Raw genomic sequence first — 11335 nt, 5'->3', positions numbered from 1 at the left:
GGCAGTGGCAGGGGGATCTCTATGAGTTCAAGGCCAGTCAAGGCTACATAGCTGTCTAAAAAAAGTCCTTTTTATTGAATGTATATTTTAGGGAATAGTATAGGTTTTGATTTGCATACATTGCAGAATAATTAAATTAAGCTAGATAACATCTCTGTCTCCTCAAAATACTTATTTTGTGGTAATACATGTTATTATTAACTATACTCTTGCTATCTAGTTTATGCTTTTGTTTCCTTTGACCATACTCTCTCTCACAACAACCTATTCAGGTCCTAGTAATCTGTGCTCTCCTCTCTATTCCTATAATTGAACTACTTTTAGTAGTGCTTAGCTTGTTGCACTTCACATAATGTCCTCCAAATTAGTCATTCAGCAAACAAGAGTTTCCTTCCTTTTTAAGCCTGAGTAATATTCCATCATGAGTGTATACCACATATATTCCTTACCTATTTATAATACTTATCAAGGAAAAAGTTAAAATTTTCTCCCATTTACAACTTTAAGGTCTAAGAATAGATGAAAAGGAATTAAGATACGTGGAAGAAATCATTATATTTCCTGTCAAAATATGAATGTCAACATTAAGAAAAGAATTATTGTAATCCCAGCACTCGGGAGGCAGAGGCAGGTGGATCTCTGTGAGTTCGAGACCAGCCTGGTCTACAGAGCTAGTCCAGGACGGGCTCCAAAGCTACAGAGAAATTCTGTCTCAAACAAACAAACAAACAAACAAACAAACAAACAAACAAAAAACCAAAAAGAAAAAAGAAAGAAAGAAAAGAATTATTTTATGATTATGGACAACATTCATTAATATTATCTGTAACTTTATGATATTACTTTTGTCTTAATCTCTTAATGATGTGCCTGATGTTTGAAAATGTAAATTTTGAAAATTACTTTAAAATCTGGTCTTTTTCAACACACTGGGTTGAATTTTCTCCTTGATCATTACAGAGTGGTGAGATTTTCCCATCTATTGTACATACCGGTTCTTACACCCTTTTATAGAAGGGAGGGATACTGAAAAGGACTGTTTAAAAGTGCCAAGTTCTAAGCGCACTATGTGACATCATGTAAATAGCTTTATATCGCATGAGATGTTTAAGATGGGTTATTCCTGAGAAATAGGAGATTTGAAGTTTACTATTGAGTAAGGATAGTACTGGATATTTTGAACTTCAGTCAACAAGCAAATGCAAGCTCATGATTAACTGCTAATTATCCCCAAAATGAGACAGGAGGAATTAGGAACTGAGCCAAACTCCTCTCTCCTTTTCTATTTCTGAGGAATTGCAGCTGTTCAGAAAGCAGTAATGCATCCCTCCCTCTCCCTCCCCTCCTTCTCCTCTTCTCCTCTCCCTCTTTGTCTCTCCTTCACCTCCTGTCCCCCTTATTCTCTCCCTTTCTCTCCTCCTCCACTTCCTTTCTTCCTTTGCATTGGCTCATCTTAAAGAGCAATGGATCTAAAGAATTTGTTTTGCAGATAACCAGTGGGCACAGTACTATTGTTTTCATGCTATGTTGGTTATCTACTGCTGCTTAATAAATTACCAAAACCTTGTAAGCTCATAACAATCTAATTTATTCCTACAGTGTCGCTGGCCTAGATTCTTCCACAAAGCCATAGTCAAAGAGTCTTTGGAGCCGCCATCATCTCAAGGCTCAGCTAGGAGCAGCTCACAGCCTGGAAGTTTGAAAGGCTCAAACAGGCAGCCACAGGTGGAAGTTGTGTTGATTTGTAACCTGATTCTAGAATGACATCCCAACACCTCCTGCACAGTTCACTTGTTAGAAGACAGTAAGTCCAGCCCACCCTCAAGGGGAGGGATTGACACTAGGATTTATACACTAAGAAGCAGAAAGCATCTGGGTCCTTTGTGACTTACCCATCATACCTTGCTTATATTTCTCTAGAGACAAGGTCACACTATGTAGCCAAAGCAGGCCTCAAGCTTACTATCCTGTTGCTTTAACTTTCCAAGTGCCCAGATCATAGGTGTGCAGTTTTAATGACTCTCAAGCAAAATCCAAAAGTGCCTTGCCTAGAATGTTTCAGAGACCTATTGCTTTATAGTTCAATTTCCATATGAACATATGCATTGTGCTCCAAGTACAGGTACATTTGCATAAAACTCATATCTTCCTCCTAGATCTTCAAGTCTAATTGATAGTCCAGGAAGACAGGCTTGGCAACTGTCTGCTCAGTGTGGGCTGCAAATGTGAGAGGGGCCAGATTGCTTAGGAGCTCCAGACACACACCAAGTACTCTTCAACCCAGGCTGCATTTCCATCTTCTCTAATTCATTTGCCCTGATTGAAATTCTACCCTTTACTGTGCTCTTTTGTTAATCTGACATTCTGTATTTTATAAAAGTGAATGTTTTCTTTTTGACGAATGGGAATGTTTTAAACAGTACTCTGCCATTGAATTCTTAGTCTTGGCTTGTCTTTCAAACACAGTTGATTTTACTTATCAGGGCAAAGATTTATCAGCTATTCATTAATCAGCAACTGACTTTGCAACAGATTATGTACGACCTCTCCTCTATTTTGTTGGGAAGGGGAAATTTCAAAGAAGGGTAAATTTAGGCATGGAGGGATAGTTCAGCATTTAAGAGCACTTGTGCTAGCAGAGGATCCATGACGCACACGACCACTCTCAATCATTTGTAACTCCAGGAGACACCACCCATTCTTTGACTTCTGCAGGCTGTAAACATACATATATGTAGTTATACACATGTCCGTGTAGGCAAAACACTCATGCACATAAAATAAGAATAAACAAATGCTTTTTAAAAAGAAGGGTAAAATTTAATTTACCATCAATGAATGAGGAGGCCTAAGGTAGATGTCTATTAAGGGATGTATAAACTGTCAGGAACAGTGTGCTCTTAATTTCTCTAAGTTAATTTTCAATTGTTTTCTTTTAAATTTTATTGCATGTATTTATTTATTTATCCATTTATTTATTTCCTCTGTGTGTGTCCATGCATGCCTGCACATGTGTATAGGTCAGAAGATAATTTGAAGGAATTAGTTTGCTCCTTCTACATATGGGTTCCGGAAATCAAACTTAGACCATCAGGCTTGGAGGCAAGTACATTTATCCACCTGAACCATCTTGCGGGTCCTTATTTTATTTTTTAATTAGCATACAAAGCAACAGGTTTGCTTATGGTGCTTTCATGCATAGTTAGTGGTATTTGATTCTCCCTCTATGAATTCTTTTATTATTTTTATGAGCCCTGACGTTTTCCTGATAAATATACACTGTTAAACGGTGTGTTTGGGAGTAGGTAGGGGGAAATCCTAGGTATGCTAGTTGTCTTTCTTTTCATTTTTTTTCTATTAACACTACATTGTTATTGTGCTGCAAATAAAAGTTAGCTATTTTTGAAGCCTGTGCTAGGATCAAAGGAATCTCTTTTTGCTAATATGTGTTTGCCAAAAAGAAAGCCAGATGACTTTCTTTCCTTTGACCTGCTGATAATTTTTTTAATGAAGAAATTTTTTCTCTGTCCTAAAGAAGAGCAACATGCCAAGGATATTGGCAGGGGTGCCAAGTGTTATTGCAGTTATAGAGAAGCAGTGAATGGAAAACAATATATGCCATTCTAACCTGATAACCTCCCCACCCCTCCCATCCCCCCTTTCCCTTCTGTCTTCTCTTTGTTATTTTAAGGAACAGGAATTTCTACACCTTTATCATATGAGAAGGTGAAAGGTGTAGAAAGAAACAAATATTTTCCCAACATAAACATTTTTGTGAACAAATTTATTGTGATGTAACACAGATTTATGAGTCATGTATTTGAAATGAACAACTTTACCGGCATATAGCATATTTATATTGTACATTTACAGAATTCTGCCACCATTACCACAATCAATTTTAAAATATTTCCATAACCTCAGGTAGAAATCCAGCCCATTCACTCTATTTCCATCTAGCTCCACACAACCACCAATATATTTTCTGTTGCCTTTTTTCGACATTTCATATAAGTAGAATCCAAAAATGTGGCACTTATATCTAGCTTCTTTTAATGTCCATATATTCAAGGTTCACCCTAAATGGGGCTTCCTTAGTTGCTGTCTATCTACTTGCTGCCTCTTCTTTTACTTTGGTTCATTGTTAATGAACTCATTCCAAACCAAAAATATGACTTCTGTAGGTCATTCTCTTATCTAGACAGAACAACATGATAACATCCTGTCTGAAGAAAAAAAAAATAAAACGACAGAATAAATTAAGCACCAGTAGTAAAAGCACTCCAGAGAACTCAAGAACCTAGCTCTTGGGGCTTCCCTGCAGCTGCCATCACCTGAGGTGAGATCTCTACAGTCCCTGGTGTTAGGGATGTGGCTCCGCTGGTAGAATGTTAGCCTAGTATGCTGAGGCCCTGGTTATCATCCATACCTAGGGAGGCCTGATGGAGTGTGCCTGTAATCCCAGAATTTCGGAGGTGGAAGGTAGAGCATCAGAAGCCTGAGGTTTTTCATCCTCAGCTACACAGTATAAATGAGCCAGCCAGGATCCATAAGACTCTGTCCCTAAAAGCAAGCAAGCAAGCAAACCTGTGTTAGCCAGGGAGGCCTGCATTACTCACTCCTCAGGCACAACAGTGTACCAGTCTGCAGGTAACCCACCTAAACTAGGTACCTAGTGAACTTGGAACAGTTGTGAAGGATCAGGATGCTGTGCTTGAAGCTGCATATTAACAAATAGGAAAATGATCACTTCAGAAGATAATTAATATGCTCCTGGATGGACACAATAGCCACAGTAACCATATGCAAACTTTTAAACCAGGCATGGTAGTGCACCTGCATGACAATGTACCCCTCCCCTCTAACACTAGCACTCAGAAGGCAGGAGGAGCCTGCTGAGTTCAAGGCTAGCTTGGGCCATATAGTTAGATCCATATTGCTCATGTCAACACTGAACACTCACTCAGGACTTCACTCACTCTGGCTTCCTTCACTCCCTACACTACTTTATCCTTCAACATTATTCACTACAACATTCTGGTCCAAGGGCCTACAGTGATGTCAACTCTTCTGATTTCTAGCCCATTGGCCCAGCCTGCAGACATCAGACTGGATGCTCCATCTTGTGTACAACCCAGTTCCTTAAAATTCATTTCATTCTTTATATTCTTACCTCCTTTTCTGTTCTTACTAATATTGAAATGAATAGTATTCACTATAACACTTCTGGCCCCTGTTTATTGGAAATGTTTCTCAAAGATTTATAGGACATTAACTTCTTGGCAGTTTTTTTTCCCCCAATATATCTTTACCAATTGTTCACTGTCTTCTGACTTCATGTCCTTTTTCTCTTTCAAAACTACCAACCAGTTGAATGAAAATTGTAACAAATATTTTCTTACTATTTACCCAACCAGAACAAATGATAACAGTTTGCCATATTGTTTCACAGGCTTTGAATCCAAAGGGAATGTATTTTCATGAAAAATAGATGGTGATGTGGGAGTAAAAGAAGGGAAGCAAACTGTTTTTTATTAATTGTACAAAATGGCAAGTTTTGTTGTGGCATTATCAAACAAGCCTATAAACTCATCAAATCTGTTTTTAAATTTAAAAAATGTTATTATTAGTGTGTGTGTGTGTGTGTGTGTGTGTGTGTGTATGAAGTGTGTATGGAGGAGGGGGGTCCATACATGCCTCCATATGTATGTGAAGATCAGAGGACAGTTCTGTGAAGTTGGTTCTCTTCTTCCACTTTTATGTGTGTTCTGTGGATGGAACTCAGGTCACCAGGCTTAGTGCTTAAAGTACCTTTGCCAGCAGAATTCCTGGAAAGAAGCTGTGTCTTTAGAGACTGGTTGATTAGAACTGAAGAGATGTGGAGAAGTTGGAATGTTGCAAGTCCAGAGGCAAAATACCTTATCTTGAGCTAGCTTTAGCCTCCTGCCTTGCCTACCTTCGTGTGGGAACTAATGTGCTGCCATTAATAGATAAAAAACCTTTTAGAATATATTAACTTAGCAGATCACTAACTTCCACCAACCCAAAAGCTAAGAATGTTACAGACAGTATATGAGGCATAGAAAAAAGCTCTCCCTATCTTGCCATACCTGCTTCTCTGAGGTACCCTTCAAATATATTTTAAACTTGGTTTATGACTTTCTTTGTTCTGTAAAATTATAAAAGTTCATGAAATTGCTTTCAGGTTAGAACATAGAATTTGGGGTAATCTAATTCTGTGTTCCGGGACTGGTATCACTCAAAATGGCTCCAGAATAAACTATCTCTTATTCCCTTTAAGATGAGAGGTGGAGTTTTGTTTCTTTGTTTATTTTTTTTGGTGTGAACAGCAGCACATATAATTTTTAACAATAAAAGAATACTAATAAACTTGAATGTCCTATATTCGCTAAGCTCATCACAAGCCTTTCCTAAAGCTATCTCCCTGCTGATTTTTATGTTTACCGCTGCTGTGCTCATTTTTTTATACTGCTTATATGAGGGATTCTAGTAGGCTAAATGATACTATGTATACACTTTTCTGTCTTCTTAACAAATATGTCATTTGGGGTGCTAAATGTAGAGTTTTATATGCATCCATTTGCTCAAACAACTTGCTATTCAAGTCGTATATTCCCTTATTAATCCTTTGTTTAGTCAAGGCATCAGTCACTGAGAAACTTGTTAAAAACTTCCCATTGTGAAGAGGCTCTATCTCCCTTTTAAACTCTGTCACCTTCTATTTATATAGTTTGAAACTTGGCTAACAAGTTCATGCAAGTGTAGAGCAGTTAATTAGAAGTCTTCTCATGCAATGCTTTTATACGCCTGTTAGAGTGTCTTAGGTGTGCTCCTCTGGTGTGCTCTTTTGGGCAAGCCTGACCTTTTGTGCGTTTTTTGTTATCACTCTTGCAAATGAGAGCGTTTTTTTTCCCTTTCACTTTCAACCTACTTCCTAAAGTTTTAGGGTCATTCAAAAACAGCATTTTGCTGAATTTGTTCCTGTCCCTCATGTATATCTGAGCACTTCTGTTTTATATTTGGCAGATCTGGTTCACTGAAAATTCTGTGGTTTCATGTGAATCAGTATTTATTGCTAATGCTTTGGTTTGCATTTTATGCTTGCTAGGGCTTTATTTTCCCCTTAGGTTTATTTTTCCTGTCTTGAATTCTGTTCTCTCTTCTGGCTTGAAGTGTTTCTTCTCCAGAATGGTTTTCCATTCGATCTTGTCGGGAGCCTCAGAGTCATCACCAGCCTATGATCACCCTGTCTGTGGTGAGCTTTGGGGAATGGTTTATGGCTCATATGCCAAATTGAAACCCAAGTCATAAATTCATCATTTAAATGCTTATAAATTCTTAGAGGAGAATCCTTGCTGCTTCCTATTCACATAAAATATGACAATGTATAGATGAATTTCTAAACAGTCTTATTAAATAGGAAACACAGAACCAAATACAGGGGTAATAGCTGAAGAGATCAAAGAAATAGCAAATAGCCAAGACTAACCTTAGCTTACCACCACACAGTAGCTTCCCTAGAAAGAGCTTCTTCCTGTCTAACCTGCACTTTTATTGCCCTCCTGTTCTGCCTTTCATTGGTTCCAAGCCCAGCCACATCAATTCCTCATCACTGCCTGTCTATACAGACCTCCAGGTCTCTATGGTTGGTACTAGAATAAAAGGTGTGTGTCACCAGGCTTGGCTGTGTCCTTGACCACACAGAGATTCTGCCTGCCACGTGATCGGATTAAGAGCATGTGCTATCACTGCCTGACTTCTGTTTATGGCTCACTAAGAACTCTGATCTCCAGGCAAACTTTATTTATTAACATACAAATAAAATATCACATTTCAGCACAAATAAAATATCACCACAGCAATGTAGATAATTATTATTATTTCCTCCATGTGAGAGAACCCTCAGTTTCAATATCACACTTATCATGTACTCTATTTGAACTGTAAATATCTAAATTTTTAAACTGTTGTGACTTGCAAAATCTACAACTCTCCTGCAGTATCAATTCTCTTTTGCATTTAGTTATTCTTCTGTGTGTGTGTGTGTGTGTGTGTGTGTGTGTGTGTGTGTGTGTGTACATGGGCATGCATATGCCACAGTAGATGTATAGAAGTTAGAGAACTCTTAGGAGTCAGTTTTCTCCTTCCAAATTTTGGATCTTGGAGACCAAACTCAGGTCATGAGGCTTGGTGACAAGTACTTTTATGCACTGAGCCATCTTGCTGACTTTCAACATTTTCTTAATTCGTTGCCACTACTGATTTCCTTTACTTGCATTGAAATATAGCTCAGCACTTGAAAGGATAGTGTTTATGTTATCCAGAACTTCTATTTATTGGTTGTAGACTGTTAGATTATTTAGCTTGACATATTTGTAAACATGGAAGTTCAACTTTAATTTTTTATAATAAGTTATTCAGATATTTTCCTCCTTAATAGTTTACCAAGCCTGTTTTGTATTGTTACAGCAAGATTGTTTAAACTCATAAGTAGTTAATGATTTATTTTATATAAATTGAATCTGATTTAGTGACAATTTATTCACAATTTGGCCTTCTCCTTGATGCTTTTCCTTCTGTGTTCTATTTTCTTCATTCTTCTCTCACTTTCTTTTTTCCATCCCTCTCTCCTTCTCATTCTTTCTTCTCTTCAGTGGTTACTTTCATCACATTATTTTAATGTTCCCTGATTTTTATTATTGCTAGGAAAAACCTACTCAGTTGAATTTTTGTCTCTCTTAAGATAGACTAAATCTTTTCTTACAACATTAATGATTTTATCTTTTGAAATTACTGTGTCTTTAAGTATGTGTTTACTTATTGTAGTGTGTTTGGATTTTTTGGGAAAATGTTAGCTATAAACTCAAGAAATGTCACTTTTGCATCATTCCTTTCATTTGTTGTTGATGTTATGTTTGCGTGTGTGTGTGTGTGTGTGTGTGTGTGTGTGTGTGTACGCACACACACACACACACACAGGTGCACATGTCTGAAGGTGCATGTGAGGATAAATGCATGTGTGTGAAGGCCAGAAGTCTTCCTCTGCTGTTTCCCAGAAGCTTTGTTTTTTGAAATAAGGTCTCTTGCTGGGACCTGGAACTCACTGAAAAGAATAGACTGGTTGGCTAGTGAGCCTCAGAGGTCCACAGTCTATTCCTACTCAGTGCTGGATTACAAGCATGTACCACCATACTTCCTTTTCACATGGGTTCTGGGCTTGATCTTGGGTCCTTAAACTTGCAAAGCAAACACTTTATTGCCTGAAGCTACCTCCTCAGACCTTTATTTTAATTTTTTTAATTCTGAAATTCTTGTTGACAGAATGTTATGATGTATCAGTCTTCTGATTTTTTCATCTTGTGTTTGTATATTGTTTTTAGTATTGGGGACTGTATCTCAAACCCAGGGCCCTTTACATACTAGGTCGGCAGTTTAGCTCTGAGTTCCCTCCCCAAATCACTTTGCATAGTTGAGTCTCATTCTAGTTGATTACTTTTTGGTATTAATTTCCAAATCACTGATTTTTCAAACTGTATCTTGTTTCTCTTATAGAAAATAAAATCCATTTATAGACTTTGTGGTTTCTAGAATTTGTGGTTCATAGAATTTGTGATTTTCATGTAAATCTGTACATGTTTTAGTTCTTTCTGTTTCTATCTCACAATTTATTTGTTTCTGTAGAAGGCAACACACTTCAACTTTCTAAAGGTGCCTGGCTTTGCTTACACTGCTCTCTAAGATGACATGGCCAACTGTTTTGGACAAAAAAAGTCACATTAGCCTCTTACCACACTAGACTGCCATGCTCTTTGAGCTATGCCTATGTGGACAGTTGGTTTTTGTTTTTGCCTGTCCACATTCTTCTTTAGACCAGAACAAAGCCATCCCAGATGTTGGCTTTGTACATTTCCCTTCTTCATTCATTAGTCATGTTGGTACTGTTCCCCAACATGTTCTTTGCTTCTAAGAACAGAAACCATCAAGTCTGTGACTTTGGGACTGTGTCTTACTTTGCATATCAAATTCTTCTAAATTTCTGAGTCATGGAACTGTTTTTCATGCTTTCAAGCCAACTTTTGTCTTAGCCTATGCCTTCAATGTTGAATATGCACTGAATTAGGACTTTCCTTTGCCATTTCACCAGTCTTTTTATTGGGGGGGGGGGAGTTCCTAATTTCCTTTATACTCTTTTTTTTTAAGAATTTTTTTCATTCATTTTACACACCAATCAAAGATCCCCCTCTTCCCTCCTCCCACCCTCCCAGCCCCCTCTCCTTACCTACCCCTCTGCTTCCCCCCACAAGAAGGCAAGGGCCTCCCATGGGGAGGCATATCAAGTAGAGGCAAGTCCAAGCCCTTCCCCCTGCTTCAAGGCTGCACAAGCTGTCTCATCATAGGTAGTGGGCTCCAAAAGGCCCTCTCACGTATCAGGGATGGATTCTGTCAGGGGGGCCCCCAAGCAGATCAAGCTACACAACCATCTTGCCTTGCAGAGCATCTAGTCCAGTCTCATGCAGGCTCCACAGCCATTGATCCAACTTTCATGAGTTCCCATTAGTTTGGTTTGGTCCTCTCTTCAGGTTTCCCCATCATGACCCTGATGCACTTGTTCATAGAATCCTTCTTCTCTGTCTTTGACTGGACTCCTGGGGCTCTGCCTGGTGTTTGGTTGTGTCTCTTTGCATCTGCTTCCATCTGTCTTTGGAGAAAAGCTCTGTGATGACAGTTAGGGTATTCACCTGTCTGATCACTGGCGCAAGCCAGTTCAGTTCAGCCTCCCTCTCCACTATTTCTAGTAGTCCAAGCTTGGGTCATCCCTTGTGGATTCCTGGCAACTTCCCTAGCACTGCGTTTCTGTATCTCCATGATATCTCCCTCTATCATGGTATCTCTTTCATTGCTTTCCCACTCCATCCTTTTGTCCAGCTCAACCATCCCTTTCCCTTATGTTCTGATCCTCTATCCCCTACCCTCCATTGCCCATCCTTCATCCCCAGAGTCCTGCCTCTAGAGCTCAGGTTCTGGGACACAGCTAGTCCCCAGGAACTCCTACCCAGGCTTTTTTAAATGGGTATTTGTAATTATACATTTAAAAAATCAAATAAGTGATTATAATTATTTAGAGTGAAAAAGAATGAGTCTTGGACTTTATATGACCTCTACAAATTTTTTTTTCTTGCAATATCTTAAAACTAAGTTTTGAATAGGAGAAAGATTTTGCTATGTGTCATGGTTCCAAGAGTAAACATTAAACTCTGTATTCTGTAATTATTTTGATCTTATGAATAAAATATAATATACTCAATGTTTTATG

This window comes from Onychomys torridus, chromosome X, assembly GCF_903995425.1.
Source record: "Onychomys torridus chromosome X, mOncTor1.1, whole genome shotgun sequence".
In the NCBI taxonomy this organism is placed as follows: domain Eukaryota; kingdom Metazoa; phylum Chordata; class Mammalia; order Rodentia; family Cricetidae; genus Onychomys; species Onychomys torridus.
The sequence above is the reverse complement of the archived record's forward strand: the minus strand, read 5'-3'. Positions refer to the sequence as shown.